This window comes from Lampetra fluviatilis, chromosome 29 (assembly GCF_964198595.1).
Source record: "Lampetra fluviatilis chromosome 29, kcLamFluv1.1, whole genome shotgun sequence".
Taxonomy (NCBI): Eukaryota; Metazoa; Chordata; class Hyperoartia; order Petromyzontiformes; family Petromyzontidae; genus Lampetra; species Lampetra fluviatilis.
Window position 1 is genome coordinate 6,842,898 of NC_136303.1, and position 23,915 is coordinate 6,866,812.

Genomic DNA, 23,915 nt, shown 5'->3' on the forward strand with positions numbered 1-23,915 from the left:
CGATTTGATTTCTCTCTCTCTCTCTAATATTTCCATGAGATAATTAAATGTGCACGCGTATGTATTCCAGTAGATGGATCGTTGCTTTGCTCCAAGCGTTTCTGTCGCGCGTTCGGACAAGCGCTGGCGGTGTTTGGGCAAAACGAAAACCACACATCGAGCGCGTGACTGCACGAACCCCCTGCCAGTCAAGAGTTTCGCTTTCGCTCAAAGCACAGCAGTGGATAGTTTAAGAAAAGTACTCAAAAGTACTTGCCTGTGACGCAATCCAGGTGCCAGAGGGCAGTACCAGCAAAAATCAATTGTTGTACCCTACTTCTACGCCCCCTGCCTTCACCGTTACAGTAGAATGTGACGGAAAACGGTAATCACAACAAATCATAATTTCGCATGAACATTCAAATCGCATGCTTGTGCGTTGAACTTCTTTCGCGCCGTACGTAGCCAACCGCGCTGATCGAAGATGCGGGCGTTGCGGGTGGGAAGGGCAACACACCGAGCACAAAGAGCAGGTCGCCCATCGTGTTGTGTTATTGAAGCGAAATCGCGGCAAGGCCCGCGAACAGCCACGACGGCTGGTGGCATGGCCAGACGGAACGGGTCGGGTGTGTAGGGGATGGTATCTCCGTTATCACGCCTCACCAGATCACCTTACACATTACTCATTTCATGCTGAGCTGACCTAAATTTACGTGCGCACACACACACGTGGATATATATATACATTAACGCAGCGATTTGTATTTGCGAGGGTTCTGGAAGAGAGCAGTAGAGAAAACGCATTCTTGTATCCACGACGGAAATCCCCCCCACGTGCTCGATGGGGTCCGTCCCCCCCCAGGTACTCCGATTTCCTGCCACTCGCCAAACGCTCATTGCACGGAATCGGTCAAACGTTCAAACGCGGGACCCTCTTGCAAATATGGTCCTAAGACTCACGAGGTTTTTCCTGCGTATGGCTGCAAAGTTTGGTCGTACATGTTATGTGTATATCGTTTATTGTTAGATTTGAATCACAGTTCCTATGATCACTGTTACATTACTAATAGGGGTTTTCCCCTTTTTTCTGGCAACAAAACTGACACCTTTTGCAAAGAATCATGCTTACATTAACCACAATACTTGCAGTCAAATGCAAAGAAAAAACAATAATCTGATAATTTATGCATTGTCTTTGAAACAGATTGGTCCACACCAGAGACAGCTTTCTTTAGAGCCTGGTCTCATCTGGTGTTCGACCAGATGACGCCAAAAGGCGCACATTTGACTGCAAGTATTGTGGTTAGTGTAAGCATGATTCCTTGCAAAAGGTGTCAGTTTTGTTGCCAGAAAAAGAAGGGGAAAAACCCTATTAGTATATTTTGGTACTGGCAAAGGAGGTCCCATGATGTACACTGTTACATTGTTTTTATAGCTTTATGTTGGTGATTTCGAAAAGTTTTGGTTCAGCCATATTTGTTTGTTGTAGTACAGAGTTAGACTGATAACTTTAATCTAAGTTGTCTTGTGGTTGTTATTGTTTGACTTGCATCCCACTGGGATTTTTGCACACAGCGTTGATATACGGTGCTTTTTCTGGAAGACTTTGCTGTTTTTTTCCTGTATTCTTCTGTTGCGCGTAGTCACTTTAAGATGTTTCTTGTTCACGTTTTTGTTTGTTGCGGTTGCACCCGAGTCAAGAGCCGAATGGCTCACAGGGCTACACCTAATACATAAACTGAACTGATCAAAGAGGGTTGAATACTATTCATTACAGGTTTACCTACCCATGTCAAAGCGTGTTGCGGGCGTGGTGCACGGTTCACGACATGAAGTCACAATAACAAATTGGACAACTTGATTTTGCGACCGGTACAGACACCTCGTTGTGTGAGCTACACGATCGCCCTTAAGAGCCCTGCAACTCGTTCCGGGCAACACTCCTGACGTCGGCTTTGTCGCGTTGCTGCCACTGCTGATGCTGCTGCTGCTGCTCACTCGGCATCACGGATCGCCCGTGTAAAATAGCCTGGGAAACGTCCGTGTGCATTCGCCCACCTCCGATTACGCGCGGTGCGAAAGAAGTTCAACATACATAAAGAGGGTGCTTCAAAAAAAGTGTGAGCACTTACACGGGACTGTCGGTTTTGTTGATGGAAAAAGAACTGATAATTATACTTAATTTGGAGCTTTCGTGACTGCAGGAATTACTCTTTGGTTCTTTCGGTAAAGTCACGTATCAAGAGAAAAAAAGATATAATTGTATGCTAGTATTTAATTTATTATTTTCTCTTGATACGTGACTTTACCGAAATAACCAAAGAGTAACTGATAATTAATGGTGCACTGTAACATGGTAACAAATGTGTGTTAGTGGCATCAAGAAGTCTCTCCACTTGTTCGCCATCGTTGTCAACGTAAGCCATGTAATCTTCTGCAGGCGGTCTCCAGAGCCCGAGGGCGCACTTCTTGTGGTGTTGTTGCAAATTCTCAGAAGTGTTAACATAATTTTGAAGCACCCTGTATTTACAAACATATCGAGTTAACTGAAACTTTCATACGGTATTCGTGCTGCAATCATAAAAGTGTATTTCGTTTTGCCAGTGGTTACCGTGTATATATATACCGTACAGAATTATATAAATGTTGAAAAATAAATATGTCAAAGTAAACCCCCCCCCAAAAAACTCAGATTGAAAACTCAATTCGGCACATGCCGTCTTCTGCGGTGGGATACAACCGACACCTGCTCCGCTCTCCCTCCCGCACCTCACCCCGACAGGAGATGAAGCATATTTTTAGAAATAATCGGTGGAAATTCGGTCCCGGGCAAACGCAATTACACGCGCTTGCTATTGAACTTGGGTCACGGCTCAGCAAGCGACAGCAGCAGCAGCAAGAGAGAGAGGCAGCCGTCAAGCGGGTCGGCATGCGGCATAACCGGCTATCCACATCCGCATTGCCAGCACGTGGCACTTGCTCGATGTTTGTCCCGTAATTAATTTCGCCATCAATCGCCGGAGATTGCTAATAACAATTTCCAAGCCGCTTGCCCTGAAACTAAATCTAACCCAACGGCGTCACCCCTCTTCAACGTAATCCGCGCGCGCGTCTTGAACTCTGACCTTCGCTGATTTCTCTTCGTCACGCTATAGGAGTTTGTGGAGACGAAATGGGCTGATGTGCTACGGCAGGATTTAGAGCCGAGTGGACTTACCGATGGCCGGTACCAGCGGTGTCAAATTCGGCCTCCGTGGAGGAGGAGGCTCGTGAAGGACGCTGAGTTGGAGATTTGGAGGCAGTCGCCCTCTGACAACAGCGGAGGGCAGAGGAGCGACGGATGACGGCAACGAGTGGAGCGCCTGGCGGATTCCGCGGAGCGAGTTGGTACATCAGGGGGAGCGAGGGTGGTGCATCTGTCAGTCATCCCAGTCAGTCAACCGATAACATCTTGGTCTGTCTCCCGTCGCTTTGACACTTAGACACACTGCACATGGCCTCAAAGTGCACTTATCCTGGCACAGGCGCTGGGGTGGCGTCACTGGCAACAACAACAACAACAGGTGAATGGCCTTGACTTAAGGCTTTCGTGACTGCAGGAATTCATACTCTTTGGGTTCTTCGGTAAAGTCACGTAGATATAAAACATATATATATTCCTGCTTCAGCAGCCCGCCTGCTGTATTGCTTGTGTTGCGATCGAAACGTCGTGATTTTTAAAAATTATTTTTCTATCTACGTGACTTTACCCAAAGACCCAACGAGGTGAATGGCCTTGCTGTTGTTGCTGTTGTTTGTTTGACCGCGAGAGGCCCTCGCCAGTGTGTACCGACTAAGTCAGCTGCTTCATAAACGGTGGCATTGGACGAACTGGCCACCACCAATCGGTGCCTCGGATACGAGATATTAACTACCTCGCCTGGTATACAGGAGGTCGTGGGTTCGATCCCGACCCTGACGCCTGCTGTATATTGTGAGTTTGTGTGTGTCTCTCTCTCATCATCATCACGGTGGCTAGGATATGTTAACTACCTCGCCTGGTATACAGGAGGTCGTGGGTTCGATCCCGATCCTGACGCTTGTTGTATATTTGGAATTTGTGTGTCTCTCTCTCTCATCATCATCACGGTGGCTAGGAGATGTTAACTACCTCGCCTGGTATACAGGAGGTCGTGGGTTCAATCCCGACCCTGACGCCTGCTGTATATTTGGAGTTTGTGTGTGTCTCTCTCTTATCATCATCACGGTGGCTAGGAGATGTTAACTACCTCGCCTGGTATACAGGAGGTCGTGGATTCGATCCCGACCCTGATGCCTGCTGTATATTTGGAGTGTGCATGCCTCTCTTCCCTTGGTCGCAAGGATTTTGAAGGGTGCTTTTAGAGTCTTTGACTGCTATAAATTTCCCCATGATAAGCCACTTCATTTGGCTCTCATTTGTGGCCAGGTAACTTCTGAAAAATAGCTGAATACTTGGTAAAATAAAGACAATATCCCCTTGCTCCTCTGTCACCACACTCCATGGTTCCGTTCCAAAAATGTCTAAATATGATTTATGTAATGTGCAACCCTGCAAAGAGGCCGTCCATAAATGACGTCACGCACCTGGGGGGGGGGGGTCAGACATTTGTGACGATGTGTGACGAGGGGGGGGGGGGGTTGAGAAATGCGCAACTTTAAATGAATATAGACAACACGTTCTACTGAATTAAATAGACTTTTAAATAAATGTGTTCTCCTTACATCAGAGTGCAGCGCCACATTACATATTTTTGGGGGGTTGGGGGGGCAGAGCGTTGTGACGCAATATTTTAGGGGGGGTCTGACTTTTTGTGACGCCGTGTGACGAGGGGTGGGGTCAAAAATTGTCCAAAATCGCGTGACACACCCACCCACACACAAGTGTGTCACAAAGCTCGTGTGTGTGTGGGTGGGTGTGAAAGCTGAGAAGTTTGGCTTAAGTGGCGCTGGGTAAGTGACGGTGACGACTTTCATTCTTAAAAAGTACGGATTCGTTTTTTGGCTTTGTTACTTCCTTTTTCACGTTTCGCACCACAAAACTTGTGCTTTGTGTGACCTTGATGTGCGGTTGTGGGTGTATGGGTGTGTGTGTGTGTGGGGGGGTGTGTGTGGGTGTGTGTGTGGGTGTGTGTGGGTGTGTGTGGGTGTGTGCGTGTGTGTGTGGAGTATGTGGGTGTGTGTGGGTTTGGGTGTGTGGGTGTGTGCGTGTGGGGTGTGTGGGCGTGTGTGTGTGCGTGTGTGTGTGGGTGTGTGTGTGTGTGGGCGTGTGTGTGTGTGGGTGTGTGTGTGGGTGTGTGTGTGTGTGGGTGGGGTGTGTGTGTGGGTGTCTGTGGGTGTGTGTGTGCGTGTGTGTGTGGGTGTGTGTGTGTGGGAGCCATCTCGAAGTGGGTCGCCTCGTCGTGCCCGCGTGTGCGATGTTGCGATGCACGTGGCTGGCAGGTCGCAGGCTCCGCAGCGCGTGCAGGGAGCGAGGGAGCGAGAGAGAGAGGCGCTGCACGTGACTCGACGCCTTTTGCAGCCGCTCAGATCGCGCTGACGTCAGCGCGTTGGAGCCACTGCAATGCAGAGCGCACACCCAGACACACACACACATACACACACACACACCCCACACACACACACACACACCCACACACACCCACACACACACCCATACATACACCCACACATACCCACACACACACCCACACACACACACACCCATACACACACACACACATACACACCCACATACACACACCCCCACATACACACACCCACACACACCCACACACAGCCACCCACACACCCACACACACACACCCACACACACCCACTAACGCACCGGCGTTCTCCTGGCTACACACGCAGCCACGTGTCTACAACGCCTGGCAAGTCGTGGTTGTCTCCCGTTTACGGACGAGCCCGACTCATTCTCTGCATCAACTGAACTCGTTTTTATTTGACCAGCTCCACTGCTGAGCCTGCAGGCCGGAAAACGCCTGAGTCAAGTGACTGATACGCAGTGGCTCTACGTTTTGACTTTAGTTAATTACGTAAATTAATGTGCCGATAAATTTGGTGTGACCACTTCACGAAGCATGGCGTGCTTTTGTAAAAGTGCCCTGCAGCATTTCAGGGTACAGATGATTCCAAACTTCCACTTTTTTGCCAATGTATAGAATGCGCATTCAACTAAGCCATTTTTATTTTACCAGGCAAGGCCTATTGCCCTATACAGCTCTTTTTCAAAAGTGACCTGGCCACAAATGTTAGCTCAAAGAAGTGGCTTATCATAGTGGAGATTTAAAGCAGCCAAATCCTATAAACGCATCTTCTTAAATGTGGTGGGAAAAATCGCAGGGCCCGGAGAAGAATCCACACGAACACTGGAAGAACACGCAAAATCCAAACATACAGCAGGCGTCAGGGTCGGGAATGAACCCACGACCTCCTGTATACCAGGCGAGGGAGTTAACATCTCCTAGCCACCGTGGCGCTGCATAGTTTCTGAAATCTGACAAGATTAAGAACATTGAGAGTGATCCTCTGTTCGCTAAATAGACCAATAACCTATCCAGGCCACACTTGTTTGTAGGACTTTATATAACTTTTATTTTATTGCGTATGATGGAAATATGTTCAAGAGCTAAATGCCAACGTTGAGGTCTGCAAAGCTATCAGAGGGTTTCAGCAGAGAGTTCGGGTAGTTTTACTGATCCTCAGTGTTTTACTATTTACGATACGTTCCATAGTGTAGATCTATACACTCCCACACCAATACGTATATCTACACACACCTACACACACATACCTACACACACACGTAGACCTACACACACCTACACCCACATCTACACACACCTACACACACACACCCACACACACGTAGATCTACACACACCTACACACACACGTAGATCTACACACACCTACACCCACATCTACACACACCTACACACACACACCCACACACACGTAGATCTACACACACCTACACCCACACGTATATCTACACACACACGTAGATCTACACACACCTACACCCACACACACACGTAGACCTACACACACCTACACCCACATGTAGATCTACACACACCTACACCCACAGATCTACACACACCTACACACACGTAGATCTACACACACCTACACCCACACGTAGATCTACACACACCTACACCCACATCTACACACACCTACACCCACATCTACACACACCTACACACACGTAGATCTACACACACCTACACCCACAGATCCACACACACCTACACACACACACGTAGATCTACACACACCTACACACACAGATCTACACACACCTACACCCACACGTAGATCTACACACACCTACACACACACATGTAGAGCTACACCACACCGTGCAACTTCCTCTAGACGTGTGTGTGCGGAAAAACATATACAGTGTCAGCATGATGACCACATATATGTACACACCGATGATGACGCCCGTAAACTTTGCACAGGTGCACAGAGTGCGTCCACTGCTGGACAGGTGCACGTCTACCTGCTCGAGAGAGAGCGCGCACACAGACACAGTCACACACAGACACACACACATACATAGACACACACACAGAGACACACAGACACACACGCAGACACACAGACACACACCCACAGACACACAGACACACACAGACACACAGACACACACACAGAGACACAGACACACAGACACACAGATACACAGAGACACAGAGACACAGACACACACACAGACACACAGAGACACAGACACACAGACACACACACAGACACAGACACACAGACAGACAGAGACACAGACACACAGAGACACAGACACACAGAGACACAGACACACAGAGACACAGACACACAGAGACACAGAAACACAGACACACAGAGACACAGAGACACAGACACACAGAGACACAGAGACACAGACACACAGAGACACAGACACAGAGATACACAGACACACAGAGACACAGACACACAGAGACACAGACACACAGAGACACAGACACACACACACACAAACACACAGACACACACACAGACACACACACACACAAACACACAGACACACACACAGACACACACACAAACAGACACACACACACACAGACACACACACAAACAGACACACACACACACAGACACACACACACACAGACACACAGACACACACACAGACACACACACACAGACACACAGACACACACACAGACACACACACAAACAGACACACACACAGACACACACACACACACATACACACAGACACACACACACAGACACACACACACAGACACACAGAGACACACAACAACAACAACCGCCATTCGCCACTAAGTGGCGGTGACGTCACCACGACGCTTGTGCCAGGCCATGTACACCCTGAGGCCACGTGAAGTGTCGAACGCCCGCTGGCAGGAGGTCACGGGGCAGACCCAGGTGCCACGGGTCGACTGACCGAGATGACCGAGATGACTGGCTGATGCACCACCCGTGCCCCCTACTGTGCCAACTTGCTGTGCTTTAGCCACCCGGCGCTCCGCTCGTTGTTGTGAGCGTCGCTCCTCCGCCCTCCGTTGTTGTTGGAGGGCGACTGCCTCCAACTGCCCAGTAGCGTCCTTCACGAGCCTCCTCCGCTGAGGCCGATCTTGACACCGCTGGTACCAGTCATAGGCAAGTCCACTCAGCTCCACGTCCTCCTGTACCACATCACTCCATCTCTTCTCTAGCCCGTGCCGCGCCCGTTTGGCCCCCTGAATCCGGCCGAACAGAAGCTGTTTAGGCATGCGGTGGCTGGGCATGCGGGCTACATGACCCAGCCACCGCAGCCTTGCCTGCCGGAGGACCTCACTGATGGGACTTTGCCCAGATCTTTCAAGGACTTCTGAGCTCCTCACACAATCCAGCCTGGTTAAACCCAGGATGGATCGTAGGCAGGCTAGCCTAAATGTTTCCAACCGGCGAAGATGCTCCACTAGGGGGGTCCACGTTTCGCAAGCGTAGAGAAGGGAGGGAATGACCGTGGCCGAGAAGACCTGAAGCTTCGTGCGGAGCGACAGACCAGGTAGCTTCCACACAGCGTTACGCAACCGATGAAAAGATATTGCCGCTCGACTGATTCGGAGTGAGACTTCTGCTGATAAACTGGAGCCGGTCATGAGCACACTGCCCAGGTATGGGAAACTCTCCACTCTCTCCACTACTGCCCCATCACCGATTGGGAGTTGTGGGGGTGGAGTGCCCGATGGTACAAAATACCCAGGCAGGTGCTTAGTTTTGGTGGGGCTGATGGTAAGGCCCCACCTCTTAGTGGCACACTCCAGTCTCAGCAGCAGCGTCTCCAACTCCTCTTCTGAATGAGCAGCTATTACCAAATCATCGGCATACATAACGTGGTTGACCAATAGGGAGCCATCCCTTGATCGCACCCGGGCGTCGATCAGCCTCCCATTATATCTGTACCAAATGGTAATTCCCCCGGTACAGCTATTGAAGGCTTCACGAACTACGCAGTCGAAATAGATGTTAAATAATGTGGGAGCCAGAGGACATCCCTGTCGCACCCCAAGGTGTACAGGGAAAGGCTCCGACTCCCGGCCACGTAGTTTTACCCGGGCCCGCTCACCATCATGAAGGTCCTTAATGATCGTGAGCAGAGGGTCAGGGACTCCGAAAGCACGAAGAACAACCCAAAGCCCAGTCCTACTGATGGTATCATAGGCCTTGACCAGGTCAATAAAGCAGAGATGTAGGTCTTTTTGGAATTCCCTACACCTCTGCTGTAGCAAACGGACAGAAAATATGGCATCTGTGCAGGACCGCCCTTTCCTGAAACCGCATTGGGGCTCCGCAAGCCTCTCCTCAGCATGCCTAGCAAGGCGATGTTGAATAATCCTTGCCAGGACCTTACCCGGCACACTGAGGAGTGAGATGCCCCTGTAGTTGTTACAGTCGGTACGTTCCCCCTTCTTAAAGAGGGGGACCACCAGGGCATCCTTCCAGTCCTGCGGAACCCGTCCAGTGGTCCAGACTGTTGTTATGATGTCATATAGGGCAGTCTGTGCACAAACGCCACCCTCCCTCAGCATTTCGCTTGGGAGATCATCTCTACCCGGTGCCTTCCCTGGTCTCAGACTCCGGATCGCCCTCAGTACTTCCTCAACAGCTGGTACCTCAGCCAGCCACTCACAGGGGGTGACCTCTTCCAATATTTGAGGCATCGCAGCCTCAGCAGGGTTATCCCCACTTTGTGCCATGATGTTTTCCTGGCTGAGAGATTTTCCCTCCCCCAGGACCTCACAGAAATGCTCAGCAAATCTGCAAACCTGTTCCTGGGGGTCGGAGATTGGATCACCGTTTTTTCCTCTAATGATGGTAATAGGTGTGGCGCTACAGGTTACTTTTTTGATGGAGTTAAATAGTGATTTGTGATCGCGAGCTACTGAGGCAGACTCCATCTCCTCAGCAACCCGCGACCACCACCCATCCTTGCAGCGCCTCACGGCTCTCCGAACCTCCGAGCGAAGACTGCGGTAAACCTCCTCATTCTCTGACGTGGGATGCTGTAGGCGATGAGAGTGGGCCTGTCGCTTTTTCTCAATTAACCTGAACACCTCCTCCGTCAGCCAGGGTTCACGGGGAGGTCTGGACCGCGTACCCAAAGCAGCCATTGCAGCTGCATGAGTCACAGTCTTAAACCTCGCCCATTTACCCTCGACATCAGGTGGAGTGGGGGACGATGCCAACCCCAGCTGCAAGCGATGATGAAATTCTCGCTTGCAACTTTCATCAGCTAACTTAGACCAGGCCACTTTTGGTTGGAATGGGATCCTGGGTGTACACCCACCACCGGAGTGGAAGAATGGCAGGCGCATCTTACAGATGACTAGTCGATGGTCAGAGGGCAGATCAGCTCCACGGTAGGTCCTGGTGTCAAGGACATGGGCTCGCATCCGCTGGTCCGTCACTATGTAGTCCAGCAGATGTTCTTGCTTGGACCCGGCATGCATCCATGATGTTGTGTGGATGCGCCGATGCCGGAAGAGCGTGTTGGTAATTACAAGCCCATGGGCTGCACAAAAATCTAGCAGCCTCCTACCGTTATTATTGAGCTGATCTGGCCCATGCCTTCCAATCACTCCAGACCAGGTGCCAGCATCATGACCAACTCGGGCATTGAAGTCACCCAACAAGATGACTCTGTCCCGAGTGGCCACTTTAGCCAGCACCTGTGACAGGAGGTCATAGAAAGCGTCCGACTCATCGGCTTTGCCTGCATCCCTCCACGGATGTTCGTCTTCGGTGGGGGCATAAGTAACCACGACCACCACTCCTCGCCTCTGATTGATGGGAAGGCGAGCCCAAAGTATCCTGGGGCTTACAGCTTCCCACACCTCACCGCCACGCTCCCACGCCCCCTTCATTCTTTTGTTCAGAAGAAGAGCCACACCCTGTTGTTTGGCAGTCTCCTGCCCCGAGTAGAGGACTGTCCACCCCTCATGGTGGCAGGAGCCAGAACTGGTCCACCGGACCTCCTGAATGCCATAGAGATCCAGGCGGTACCGGTCCAGCTCCCGACAGAGGAGTGGCAGCCTCTCCTCCGCAGTGAGCGTTCGAACATTCCACGTGGCCATCCGCAATGGTTTTTCGTTGTTTCTGGAGAAGCCCCGAGGGTTAAAATTCAATCTCCTGGCTCCGCCAAATGGGGTTTGGCCAGGAGACGTCATAAAAGCCTGACCCCCCGGGGCCTCCGGCACAAGCTTATTAATTACAGGTTTATGTTTAATTCGTAGTTTAGTGGTGGTTAATTGAAGGTGGAGGGGTTACCAGCCCCTCGCACCCGTCCAGAGCCCCCGTTTAGCCACTGTGGTGGTCACAGACGCCATGAGGGGAGAGGCCAATGGGCATTGGCCGTCCCCCCACAGCACTGCCCACGACAGTGTTGCCCGTCCGGCACCGCGAGGAGGTAGGATGTTGTTTTGCCGGACCAGAGACACACACAGACACACACACACACACACGTGACACACAGACACACACACACAGACACACACACACAGACACACACACACAAAGGGCTGTGGCTGTGAGCATTAGCGGTGATCATCGTCACTTAACTCGACTGGCCTCATGGCAATACAACATAATCCCTAAACACACACAGACACACAAAGACTCTTGGGGCAAGTGTTGTTCGCGAGCACCTATAAAGGCCGGCACGACACGCGAGGGGGTGGGTGGCCAGCACCACGCCCGGCCGCCTTTGTCTCCCTCGTGGCATATGTTTACACATCGCGCACAGGTACTCATTTGAGGCTGAGTCGACCTAGGGGAGGCCCTGGACCAGTTCAGATAATCCTCACCGGTGTTGGCCGCTACACTACCGCTCCTCCCCCCACACACACAGTGACAACAACAACAACAACAGCCGCCATTCGCCACTAAGTGGCTGTGACGTCACCACGACGCTTGTGCCAGGCTATGTGCACCTTGAGGCCACGTGAAGTGTCGAACGCCCGCTGGCAGGAGGTCACGGGGCAAACCCAAGTGCCACGGGTCGACTGACTGAGATGACTGAGATGACTGGCTGATGCACCACCTGTGCCCCCTACTGTGCCGACCTGCTGTGCTTTAGGCACCCGGCGCTCCGCTCGTTGTTGTGAGCGTCCTCCTCCGCCCTCTGTTGTTGCTGGAGGGCGACTGCCTCCAACTTCCCAGTAGCGTCCTTCATGAGCCTCCTCCACAGAGGCCGATCTTGACACCGCTGGTACCAGTCATCGGCAAGTCCACTCAGCTCCACGTCCTCCTGTACCACATCACTCCATCTCTTCTCTAGCCCGTGCCGCGCCCGTTTAGCCCCCTCGATCCGGCCGAACAAAAGCTGTTAAGGCCTGCGGTGGCTGGGCATGCGGGCGACATGACCCAGCCAACGCAGCCTTGACTACCGGAGGAGCTCACCGATGGAACCTTGTCCAGATCTTTCAAGGATTTGTGAGCTCCTCACACAATCCAGCCTGGTTAAACCCAGGATGGATCGTAGGCAGGCTAGCCTAAATGTTTCTAACCGGCGAAGATGTTCCATTAGGGGGGTCCACGTTTCGCAAGCGTAGAGAAGAGAGGGAATGACCGTGGCCGAGAAGACCTGAAGCTTAGTGCGGAGCGACAGACCAGGTAGCTTCCACACAGCGTTACGCAACCGATTAAAAGATATTGCCGCTCGGCTGATTCGGAGTGAGACCTCTGCTGTTAAACTGGAGCCATAAGCACACTGCCCAGGTATGGGAAATTCTCCACTCTCTCCACAACTGCACGCTCCAGTCTCAGGAGCAGCGTCTCCAACTCCTCCTCTGAATAAGCAGCTATTACCAAATCATCGGCATACATAACGTGGTTGACCAATAGGGAGCCATCCCTTGACTGCACCCGGGCATCGATCAGCCTCCCATTTTATCTGTACCAAATGGAAATTCCCCCGGTACATCTATTGAAGGCTTCACGAACTACGTGGTCAAAATAGATGTTAAACAATGTGGAAGCCAGAGGACATCCCTGTCGCACCCCAAGGTGTACAGGGAATGGCTCTGACTCCCGGCCACGTAGTTTTACCCGGGCCCGCTCACCATCATGAAGGTCCTTAATGATCGTGAGCAGAGGGTCAGGGACTCCGAAAGCACGAAGAACAACCCAGAGCACAGGCCTACTGATGATATCATAGGCCTTGACCAGGTCATTAAAGCAGAGATGTAGGTCTTGTTGGAATTCCCTACACCTCTGCTGTAGCAGATGGACAGAAAATATGGCATCTGTGTAGGACCGCCCTTTCCTGAAACCGCATTGGAGCTCCGCAAGCCTCTCTTCAGCATGCCTAGCAAGGCGATGTTGAATAATTCTTGCCAGGACCTTTCCCGGCACACTGAGGAGTGAGATGCCCCTGTAGTTGTTATAGTCTGTGCGGTCCCTCTTCTTAAAGGGGGGGACCACCAGGGCATCCTTCCAATCCTGCGGAACCCGTCCAGTGGTCCAGACTGTTGTTATGATGTCATATAGGGCAGTCTGTGCACAAACGCCACCCTCCCTCAGCATTTCGCTTTGGAGATCATCTCTGCCAGATGCCTTTCCTGGTCTCAGACTCCGGATCGCCTTCAGTACTGCCTCAACAGATGGCACCTCAGCCAGCCACTCACAGGGGGTGACTTCTTCCAATATTTGAGGCACCGCAGTCTCAGCAGGGTCATTCCCACTTTGTGCCACGATGTTTTCCTGGCTGAGGGATTTCCCATCCCCCAGGACCTCACAGAAATGCTCAGCAAATCTGCAAACCTGTTCTCGGGGGTCGGAGATTGGATCATCGTTTTTTCCCCTAATGATGGTAATAGGTGTGACGCTGCAGGTAACTTTTTTATGGAGTTAAATAGTCATTTGTGATCGCGGGCCACTGAGACAGACTCCATCTCCTCAGCAACCCGCGACCACCACCTATCCTTGCAGCGCCTCACGGCTCTCCAAACCTCCGAGCGAAGGCTGCGGTAAGCCTCCTCATTCTCTGATACACACACACACACCGTGACGCACACACACACAGTTGTTGTTTACCACTCGCACAGGGCTCACGTTCTCACTCGACATTTTCCAGAGCGTTGACTCAGGCTCACTTGGAGTGGGTATTATCGGCGTAAGGCACTACCACTACCAACTAGGGTAGTGCAAGGGAACTCCATGATCATCCTAGATTTGAAGCTTTCGTGACTGCAAGGATTCATACTCTTAGGTTTTTCGGTAGGGGAAAAAAATAATAATAAAACATAATAGAAATAATAATAGAAATAAATTATTTTATTTCTATTATTTTTATTTTTTACGTTTTTACCTACGTGACTTTACCGAAAAACCTAAGAGTATGAATCCATGATCATCCCGTATCATTGCACCTTCCGTTCCTGTAAGCCCGTGAAACAGGTTCATGCATATCGAGGGCATATGTGGAGCGACGTGGATGTGAATCGGTGCCAAAATGATGACAGCAACGGCGTTCCCGGACTGCACACACACACACAACATCAAATCTGCTCACACATACACAAAGACAAAGATCCCTCGCGTGTAGCCTACGCTGGGTGTTGGGGCAAGTGCTGTTAGCGAGCACCTATGAAGGTCGGCAAGGGACACGTGGGCATTGTGTGGTTAGCACCACGCCCGGCTGCCTTTGTCTCCCCAGTGCTGATGTTTATACACTGCACCACGTATATATAATACGCAACTTTAAGGCTGAGTTGACCTAGGGGGGCCTAGGACCGGTTCAGACATTCGCCGCTGGCGTTGGCTGTTAGTGGGGTATCGAACTCGGCCCGCCGGGTTTGTGGCACAGTGCGATAGCCGCTACACACACACAGGCACATACACACACACAGCCACACTCACACACACATGCACACACAGGCACAGCCACACAGACTCACACACACACGCAAACCCACACACACACACAGGCACATACACACACAGCCACGCAGACTCACTCACACACACAGCCACGCACACACACACGCAGCCACACTCACACACACACAGCCACACGGACTCACACACACACAGCCACACAGACCCTCTCACACACACAGCCACACAGACTCACACACACACAGCCACGCACACTCACTCACACACACACAGCCACACAGACTCACACACACACACACACAGCCACACAGACTCACTCACACACACACAGCCACACAGACCCACACACACACACAGCCACACAGACTCACACACACACACAGCCACACAGACTCACTCACACACACACAGCCACACAGACTCACTCACACACACACAGCCACACAGACTCACTCACACACACAGCCACACAGACTCACACACACACACAGCCACACACACACACAGCCACACAGACTCACACACACACAGCCACACACACACACAGCCACACAGACTCACTCACACACACACAGCCACACAGACTCACTCACACACACACAGCCACACAGACTCACAGACACACACACAGCCACACAGACTCACACACACACAGCCACACAGACACACACACACAGCCACACAGACTCACTCACACACACACAGCCACACACACACACAGCCACACAGACTCACACACACACACAGCCACACAGACACACACACACAGCCACACAGACTCACACACACACAGCCGCGCAGACTCACACACACACAGCCACACACACTCACACACAAACAGCCACGCACACTCACTCACACACACACAACCACACACACTCACACACACACAGCCACGCACACTCACTCACACACACACAGCCACGCAGACTCACACACACACAGCCGCGCAGACTCACTCACACACACATATCCACACACACACACAGCCACACAAACTCACACACACAGCCACACTCACTCACCCACGCAGACTCACACACACAGCCACACAGACTCACACACACACGCACAGCCTCACAAACTCACACACACACAGACTCACACACACAGCCACACTCACTCACACACACAGACTCACACACACACATAGCCACACAGACTCACACACACACACAGCCACGCAGACCCACACACACACAGCCACACAGACTCACACACACACAGCCACACAGACTCACACACACACAGCCAAACAGACTCACTCACACACACAGCCACACAGACTCACTCACACACACAGCGACGGAGACTCACACACACACAGCCACACAGACTCACTCACACACACACAGACTCACACACACACAGACTCACACACACGCACAGACTCGCACACACACACACAGCCACGCAGACTCACACACACACAGCCACACAGACTCACACACACACACAGCCACTCACACATACAGCCACGCCGACTCGCACACACAGAGACGTGCCATCAAAAGGCTCATCTCGCAGCATCTGCAAATTCTTAATTCGTTCACCAGTCGAAGCAAACACAGTTCCAGTGACGTTACACAATTCACCTCCCCCTCTCTCCTCCCTCTCCCAATGCATCTCTCTCACTCACTCACCCCGCACTCCTCCTTCTCCTCTCTCTCACCTCCCCACACTCCCTCTCTCACCCCCTACAGCCCCACTCACCCCCCAAAGGATTTTTTTTTGTTTCCACATCTCTCTCATCCATTCAGGGGCTACTGCTGCTGCTGCTGCCCCCCCCCCCCCGGGTGCGCAACGCGCCGAGGCTGGAGACGGGGAGGAGGGACTCACGTCGACTTCCAAGGTCAGGGGCGTCAACAGCAGCAGCAGCCTCGGCAACAGCAGCAGCAGCAGCGGTCTCAGGCAGCAGTAGCAGCAGCATCAGCAGAGGCGGCTTGCTCTCGAGCTCACACGGGGCTCTCTGCGTCCCCGCTTCGCGTCTCCCCGCCACGGCCGCCGTCGGCTCCTGCCCCAGGTGAGACGGGTTCGTTCCAGCGGCGGCCGTGTGGACAAACGCCGACTCGCGACTCTTTGAGGTGTTCCATCCCGCGACCGGCAGAGTGTTTCCTCCGTGACCTGCTGGGATTTTTTTTTGGGGTTGTTTTATTTGTTATATTTTTTTGTGAAATTTCTCTTTTTTTTACGCCACCCTGGCCCGGCGTCCCAGGGTCGCGTGGCCGTGCCACCGTTCCACGTTGACCTCTCGGAGTTTCCGTGACCGCGGTCAATGTCGTGACTGTTTTGCCAGCCACCCCGTGGAAGCGATGCCAGAGGACCGCGTGACTACGACTCGAGGGGACGCGACTTTCGTGGCGGGGCGTTTTAATGACCGATTCAAACGACCGGCCGAACGACCGACTCTCTCGCCGTGCATTGATTGACGACCGGCTCTTGTGTTTTTTTTCTTTCTCTCGTGACTGTGACCTCCCAGCGACCGTGCGTTTTTCGTAACTACGACTCGAACGAGAGCTGTACGTTTAGGGGACTCTATGACTCTCACGACAATCGGCTCGAACAACTGACTCGGGTCCGTCGAACGGCTGACTCGGGTGGAGATGTTCGTGGCCGGCTCTCAGTGACTTCTGCGACGGTGCCAATGAGTGGTGGCTCTGACTCTCGTGCCTCTCCGTTACTGCAGCGGCCCGACTGCCTCGCGTGGCGTGAGTCGCCACTGCAGCATGCCGCTGCAAACAAGCGCAGAGTGTCAGTGTGCGCGTGCGTGCGAGTGTGTGTGTGTCTGTACGTGCGTGTGTGTGTGTCTGTACGTGTGAGTGTGTGTGTCTGTACGTGCGTGTGTGAGTGTGTGTGTCTATACGTGTGCGTGCGTGTGAGTGTGTGTCTGTACGTGTGCGCGTGTGTGTCTGTACGTGAGTGTGTGTGTCTGTACGTGCGCGTGCGTGAGTGTGTGTGTGTACGTGCGTGTGTGTGTACGTGTGAGTGTGAGTGTGTGTCTGTACGTGCGTGTGTGAGTGTGTGTGTCTATACGTGTGCGTGCGTGTGAGTGTGTGTCTGTACGTGTGCGCGTGTGTGTCTGTACGTGAGTGAGTGTGTGTCTGTACGTGCGCGTGCGTGAGAGTGTGTGTGTACGTGCGCGTGCGTGTGTGTGTACGTGTGAGTGTGAGTGTGTGTCTGTACGTGCGTGTGAGTGTGTGTGTGTCTGTACGTGCGCGTGCGTGAGTGTGTGTGTGTCTGTACGTGCGTGTGAGTGTGTGTGTCTGTACGTGCGCGCGCGTGCGTGTGTGTGTCTGTACGTGTGAAATGTTCTGCCTTTAATAGGTACACAGTTAGCAGCGCTTGACGCCCCCCCCCCCCTTACGGTCTATTTATAATACGAGATGAAGGATGCTTTTGTGTCGTCGTGTTTTCAAATGCACTCTTGCATTTGCATTGCGCGTAAAATTACAGCAGTGTCGGTATGAGACGATGTCAGCGTGTGTGTGTGTGCTCGCAGACTCCAGAGTGTGTGTGTGTGTGCGCGCGCGTGTCTGCAGTGTATTGCAGTACTGCATAGCTGAGTGCTTAAAGCAGTTGCAGTGTTGGGCATAATAGCCCAATGGAATGCCGGTATCATCAGTGGCGTTCCGAATTTATCTCACGATTGTCAGTCCGTCGTGTTGCACATTGAACGACTTACCCGATTTCTATGCGGCAGCAGAAGCAGGAGCACAATTCGTTGTTGTAATGTACTTCTATGATTCCCATATTTATTCTCTCCCGCCTTGATCAACCCGCCATGGCCAGCGTGGTGAAGTGTGGCCAAGATGTACACATCGTACATGGACATGTCCACATCGTCATCATCATCGATATGATCATCATCTTTATCACCACCAACAACAACATCACAATCACCAACATCGTCATTCATGTTGTTATCATTATCATCATCATCATGATACTGTAATCATTGCAATCACATACTCATATCATAATGGCCATTATTGATCATCATCACATCACCAAATATTTTCCATCTTACAAACGTTCTGCAGTACTTACGTAAGTGCGTATCTTCCCCACAGAGCGTCTGCGTGCTAAATTATGCAATGTTCCTCATAGTTACATCGCTGAGGTCAGCAACGTCACGATGCATGCATCATTAGCCGCTGCCACTTAGTTGCAATGGGCAGTTTGAGGTTGTTGCTTGAAAAATGTGCAAACTCATTCGCCGCGAAGTCGTCCTGATGCTCTGTCCCCTTTCCCCCGATTATATTGAAACTGTCCCTTTGGCGTCTCGTGGTGAGCTGAAGATATTTCCGCTCAGAATTCTCAGAGAGAGAGAGAGAGAGCAGTGCATCACCCTGTGCCAGAGAACATCTCCGGAAGATGAGGCCACAGAACTACTTCCGAAATCACTGCCAATCGGCCCCTTCGTCCACACCCGAGTTAAAAAAAAAACCTTTGAAGGTCCTTTGCCAATCAACCTTCCTCTTTTTTTATCTCAAAGAAGTATAATTTTGTCAAATTAAGCGAAAACGACAGTTAAGTGAAGAAAAAAAAAGACGTTTAATATGATAGTCTGTTTTTGTGTGTGTGTGCGGTCATTGGTAACTGGACCGGAACTATCAATGACCGGATTCCAAAGCAGGATCTGAGAGAAGCTGCTGACCATCAGCTCCCTGCATTGTCAGAACGCCGTTTCATCACCAGCAGCTTTGAGTCCTGGATCTCAACGATGCCGACTCTGACCCCGCAGCCACCCACCCACATCCACTTTCAAGATACCCTTCACGTTAATTACACTGTGTAACGAAACGAAAAAAATAGTTTCATCTTCTTGGTATTTCCATAAATATACATTTCCATAAATATGCTAAATTCCTCTTGATATGCAAATTCCTTTGTCAAGGCGCCCTTCCCCCTCTAACCCAGCTTAAATATACGCTGCCAAGCTTGGTGGTGCTCATTCAGACGCTGTCTTTCCGACAGACCTGTTCTTCACATGAGGACGGCTGCTTGCGTTGTGGCCGAAACGTCGTGAGAATTGTATTTTATTATGTTTATTTCTATTATTTTATTATTTCCTTTCTACGTGACTTTACCGAAAGAACCAAGAAGATGAATCCCTGCAGTCACGAAAGCTTTAAATCTAAAAATAGTTTCGTTACACAGTGTAATTCCTAATTGCTTATGCCTCAAAAGTACAGAAAAATGGCTATTATTCCCCACAAACTTTGCTTTAGTGACCAGGACAGTGATCTTTTGAAATGTATCTATTTGCAATGAGAAAACTTGTGCATTTGTGCCTTTCGTTCACATAAAGTCCCGGTCACAAAAGCAAAGTTTGTGGGAAGAATAGCAATTGTCTATACTTTTGAGGCATAAGCAATTAAAAAATAACACTTACTACCCAGGAACAAAAATTGTGTTACAAAGTGTTATTTGTTAATTACCCTTGTTTCTAGTTCGTTGACGGATAGACCCTCCAATCTCAATATAGGGGCTTCTTATCCCCTCCCCCCAACAAGTCCACGAAGGAGGATGTGTTATTGTTTACGTCTCCTCATTGCCTCCCACTCAAAAGGCAGATTGATGTCTGACTCAAATTAGCATTCAAGAAGTCTCCCCCCGTCTCCCGTTTATAGCCTTGAGCCAGCAGTGGAAATTCGCCATTCCGGCCGGGCAGCAAGTCGACTGCTTTTGACTTCCCCACAGAGTGGTACTTATTTACCGACCTCCCCCCCCGAGAGGGATGATGGGCTGAGTCAATCGCCACAACCTGGATTGGAACTCGCGACCTTCACGGATTGGGAGCCGATCACCAATCTACCGCTGAGCCACTTGACAGGAAACCCCTGAGACAAGAGACTTACACGAAGTGGATCTACGTTTTGACTTTTGTTAATTACGTAAATTCACGTGCCGACATATTTAGTGCGACCACTTTACGACGCATGCCATGCTTGTATGAAAGTGCCCTGCAGCATTGCAGGGTGCAGGGGATTCCAAACTGCCACCTTCCTGCCAATGTATATAACGCACATTCAACTAAACTCTTTTTATTTTATTTTACCACGAACGCCAAATACACAGCAGGAATCAGCGTCGGTATCGAACCCACGACCTCCTGTATACCAGGCGAGGGAGTTAACATCTCCTAGCCACCGTGATGATGAGAAGGAGAGAGACACACAAACGCCAAATATACAGCAGGCGTCAGGGTCGGTATCGAACCCACGACCTCCTGCATACCAGGCGAGGTAGTTAACATCTCCTAGCCACCGTGATGATGATGAGAGAGAGAAACACACAAATGCCAAATATACAGCAGGAATCAGGGTCGGTATCGAACCCACGACCTCCTGTATACCAGGCGAGGGAGTTAACATCTCCTAGCCACCGTGATTATGAGAGATAGAGACACACACAAACGCCCAATATACAGCAGCAGGCGTCAGGGTCGGTATCGAACCCACGACCTCCTGTATACCAGGCGAGGGAGTTAACATCTCCTAGCCACCGTGATGATGAGAGAGACACACAAACGCCAAATATACAGCAGCAGGCGTCAGGGTCGGTATCGAACCCACGACCTCCTGTAGACCAGGCGAGGCAGTTAACATCTCCTAGCCACCGTTAACCCACATCGTCATGGGTTAATGACAATTCATCTGTACCGCAGTGTAATTGCCTCCTGGTGTGCAGTTTGTCCACTGCACTTCAGGGGGTGCTGCTGCGGTGTCATGGTGAGCGCATTGCACTTGCAATCTCGGAGTCGCCGGTTCGATCTCCGGGCGCGGCAGTTTAAACAATGGTGGCAAGTTTCTTAACCCCCCCCCACCGCGCTTGTCCATCGAATAGTTGTGTACAGCTCAGAGCAGTCGATTGTCAGGTAGCGTGTGGTCGCGTGAAGTGTGACTCATCCCTTTGCTCTTCCAATACGTCTGAGCAGTGTGGAAGAGTAGGCCAATGTAGCCTCCTAGTGGGGCTCTCGAGAGGTCCCCTCTAGTGGGAGGCCCTTCTGCCAGCAGTGGTACAAGCGTTACATGTCGGGGCTGTACCTTTATGCTTACACAATACACTCCGTATATCTACTTAGACTAACATTACACAGCGCATGAGTAACATCAATCCACAGCCATAGCCAATGCACTGCTAGAGGAAGGCCTCCCCGTGCCATAATCCATCTCACTCCTGCATATGGAAGAATATATATACACAGTACTTATGTATACACAGTGTATACTTACACATGTCACGTGTCATGTGTCTCTGCGTGTGGACTGACAGGTTTGGGGAGCGGTGGTGCAGCGGTTAGCGCGCTGCGCTACGAACCCGGCCACCTGAGTTCGATTCCCGCTCACGACCATCAACACCCAGTGAGGATTATCGGAACCGGTCATGGGCCTTGCCTAGGTCGACTAAACCTCAAATGAGTACATGGTGCGGTGTGTAACCACCGCTACGAGGGAGACAAAGGCGGTCGGGCGTGGTGTTAGCCACCCACCCGCTTGTGTGCCGTGCCGATCTTCACAAGTGCTACTCGCTGACAGCACTTGCCCCAGCAGCCTGGTGAAGGTTATACGGTGGCATCTTTGTCTTTGTGTTGATGGACTGACATGTTCACAGCTTCGTCTCCTGGCTAGACACACGTGAAGCCCTCCCATCCACCCCCACATAGTACCGAGGACTTCCAGTCGATACTCGTGGTGGTCACACCTCTTGCGCTGCTTGACTGCAGGACATCACCGTCATCGCCGGAGCGCAGTGCACGAGAGAACACCGCAGGGCAGATCAGTGCCCATTTTTTGTCAGTGCGGTATTTCATCGAGTGAGGGCTGAGCAGTCCACGCAATCTCTTATAGCACTGTACACACACGTGCGCGTGCGTGCGTGTGCGTGGGGATAGGTGCTCGCTAACAGCACTTGCCCCAGCAGTCTGTTAAGGCTATACGGGGAGCTTTGTCTTTGGGGAGCGGTCGTGTAGCGGGAAGCGCGCTGCGCTATGAACCCGGGGCCCCGGTTCGACTCCCGCTCATGGTTAACACCAGTGACGATTATCTGAGCCGGTCCTGGGTCTCCCCCAGGTCGACTCAGCCTCAAATGAGTACCTGGTGCGGGGGAGACAAAGGCGGCCGGGCGTAGTGTGGCCTCCAAACCCCCCACCCCCTTGTGTGCCGTGCCATCCTTCAAAGGTGCTAACCCGCTACCAGCACTTGCTCCAACGGTCCGTGTAAAGGCTGTAACGGAGCATCTTTGTCTTTGCTATGATGAGAGTATTCTTTGGTTATGTATCTCTGTGATATCTGTCTGCTTATATGTCTGTCTATATGTCTCTGGTTCTGTGTTTTATCTCTCTCTCAAATTTAACATTCTCAGGAAGAACGTAATCAACCAGGTAGGGTGTTGACTGTTATGTTATCCGACTCTCTGTTGTATTACATTACATTTCTAAGTATACTAGATTTGTGTTTCTATTTAATTTATACCTGATGATGATTGCTTGTGTTGCAATCGAAACGTCGTATGCTAGTATTTAATTT

General features: G+C 51.2%; 1 protein-coding gene across 1 annotated transcript in view; it reads left to right on the forward strand.

The window, feature by feature from the left end:
* The first annotated feature begins 17,279 nt into the window (after window positions 1-17,279).
* Window positions 17,280-23,915, forward strand: part of LOC144943067 (sodium channel regulatory subunit beta-4-like) — a 38,160-nt gene continuing 31,524 nt past the window's right edge. The window contains exon 1 of the mRNA XM_078870231.1: window positions 17,280-17,407. The gene's annotated coding sequence lies outside the window, so the exon portion shown is untranslated. The remainder of the gene's footprint in view (window positions 17,408-23,915) is intronic.